Genomic DNA, 2,976 nt, shown 5'->3' with positions numbered 1-2,976 from the left:
GAGATCTTCTAGAAGGTCTAGAAATCTCTCTCAAGTCTCTCATAATCAAATGTGGTTGTGAATGCTCACTATGTGCTACAACTCTCAACGTGGGAACCCAAATCTGTCTATGTCCCTCATAATAACTCTGTGCCTCTAGTGATCGTCTAGATGTGATCCAACCATGTGATAATCCATCATGTGTAACCCGGCTTGCTATCCACACATAAGTGTCATCACTAGGCAATGGTCTCATCGATATCTCTCTCCGTGGAACATATACTGGTCGAGTCCTATAGGAAGCTCTGGGTGTAGATCTATATATCTGATGTGGAAGGGGTAACTCCTTGGTAGCACTACTCTGAACTCTATCTAGAGAAGGCTCTAATGCTCGCTCAGAATCAGAAAATCCTTGTGGTCTCCAATAGAATCTTGCAAGTTCTCGTCTATCCTCATGATGTAAATGTCTAGAGGTCATACTAGTCTGTGTAGGCTCAATGATATGTGGTGTGACCTCTATATGTGTGGTGGTCTAGAGGAACCTCATGTGTCAATGTTTCTACAATTGTATCTGCTCGCTCTATGATCAAGGAATGAGATCGTGTCTCTGCAAGAATAGATGGCTCTATGGAAACATCTATGTGATGTGGGTGCTCTGTAGGTGAATCAGTCACTAATGTGTCACTCTGCTGCACATCATGATGATGAGCAACACATGTCAGCTCTATGTCATTGGTCTCATGTTGATCTAAGCTATGAAGCTCACTCTGTGGTAGGCTAAGCTCAAGAGCTCCATCTAGAGGTGGCATAGTCCTAGTAATCTCTCGTAGAGGATCACAATCACTCATGGGTGTAGGAGGTGATCTATGACTAGACTGGTGGGCTAAAGCTGTAGTAGGTAGTCTAGTGCTACAATGTGCTTGATCAATCAATGATCTAGGTGTGTATCCCACTCCAATAGTCAACACATAGATGGGATGATTGGTGCCTCTATATACACGCTCTTGAGGATCTCGATCAAACGAAAGCATGTCAGTAACTCTCTGACATAACTCACTAGATGTGCTAGACTCTCGTGTGTATCTACGTCCACAGTCGTCAACATATGTCTTTGTCTACTCAAGTCTATACAACTCTACCAATGTGGGATGAGTATGCGTATCTAGGGACTCATCATATGATAAAGGCTCTATGGTCTGTAAGTCAATCTCAAACATCGGCAAGTACATTGCATCATACTCACCTCTAAAAGATCCTGGCATGCCTGGGTTAGGCATAACTCACACTAACTGATATGTGGGAGGATCCTGAACAAAGCGCTTGAGTTTCTAAAAGAAACTCGATCGGCTCAAATCATGAAATATGCATAATCCCATCCTCTCACCACACAAGACTAGCATAGGTCTATCTGTCCGCAGAGTAGTGGCTAACTCGTGTAGCTCATCTCTCATCGTAGGACTCGTGTCACTTGTCGAAACTATAGCCCCATGTGACATAACTCTCTCATGGTCATGTGATCCTGAAACATCAATATGGCTCAATGTTGTGGTCGTAACAGCCTCTCTAGGTAAATGCATGGTATGCTCCGTCACCAAAGGCTGTGGATGCTCTCTCATGGGTCCGCAATGCAATCGTCTCATAGTCAATGGCTCTATGTGTGGTGCACTCACGGCGGGTGCTCTCATCTCTATGACTTGTGGTGGCTCTGATCTCATCGTAAACATAGACTGTGAAGTGCTCATCATGCGAAATCTAGCTCTGTGTGGTGTCTGTGAGGACTCTGATGTCAATCTCGTCTCGGTCTCTATGCGTGGCTCTCTCAATAACTGCTCTCAAGACTCGTCAATCTCCAGTGTCAACCTAGATCTATGGTCATCGATAGAGTCCTGTGGAGCAATAGGTCTAGGTAGAAAGCATGGAGGTGGTCTAATGGGTGATCTCGTTGTGTATGTGGACTCAAGCTCAATGTTGACACTAGATGTAGGTGATCTAGGGCTAGGGATAGGTCGATAGGGTAGGCCAAAAATCATCGTGTAGGTACTATAATCATCAAGGCCATAATAGGTCCTACTACCCATGGATCTACCAAAATCTACCTGAGGCTCTGGTATAGGCATCTGTGACTCTCTCAAATACATGCGTGCATCATCATCAACATACAAAAAACTATCATGCATACGCCGTAACTGGATTGTCACTGGATGGTATCGTGTGTTTGCAACATCCTCTAGGGATGGTACTGGGATCTCATGTCTAGAATGGATATTTTGTACTCGATAGAGTACATCTAAGAAATCTATGAGATGATCAGACCTCGTGGGGTGGGATCTGGCTCTAAGTGACTGAAAAGCATGAGTAGAGTGATCATGAGGCTGAAGCTACACAAAATAGTGATCGGTATATCGATCTCGATAACATAAATGTCTCTCGTACTCTCCTACTAACCATAGCAACACCAAATCGGAACCTCTCAGGGCCATGGTCGTCATCAATCTAGAGAGTCCAAATACTCAATGATCATGTGGAAGCTCACTATGACTGATCTAGATCTCTCAAGGAATAGCAAGAAATATAATAAGTGTATGGCAAGATCATGATGTGAATGGTGTGATCAAATGAAACTGTCACACGGGTGACCTATAGTCAATTATGCATGATAATAGTAGCTCATTTATCACATCACAATGATGTCAATGTGTCGAGAGTCCACTAAATCCTACAGTGTGCTATGTCAAACAAGTAAGTGAATCAGGCAAATGACTCTTCGGACATATGTACTCTCTGTCATAATAATCAATATCTAATTCTCCTAAATGATTTTCTCATATTAAACTGATCATTTAATGTGGGGAAATGCCAGGGGAGAAAAAGCTAGAATATTGGTTAAGCTAGCAGACTGGCCACAGTAGGGATCCAAAGGAGGGAAAATAGGGATCCAAAGGGGGGGCCATCTACAAAAGAGCCATGTGCAACAATGGGCTAAAAAGACCCTAAGGT

At 43.4% G+C, this 2,976-nt stretch overlaps 1 pseudogene; it reads right to left on the bottom strand.

The window, feature by feature from the left end:
- Nucleotides 1-1,811: 1,811 nt before the first annotated feature.
- On the bottom strand, nucleotides 1,812-2,459 carry LOC147459832 (uncharacterized; annotated as a pseudogene).
- Nucleotides 2,460-2,976: the final 517 nt, after the last annotated feature.

The sequence above is a fragment of the Adiantum capillus-veneris genome, chromosome 4 (genome assembly GCF_014529385.1).
Source record: "Adiantum capillus-veneris isolate H3 chromosome 4, ASM1452938v2, whole genome shotgun sequence".
NCBI classification, from domain to species: Eukaryota; Viridiplantae; Streptophyta; class Polypodiopsida; order Polypodiales; family Pteridaceae; genus Adiantum; species Adiantum capillus-veneris.
This window is presented reverse-complemented; position numbering and strand designations above follow the sequence as displayed.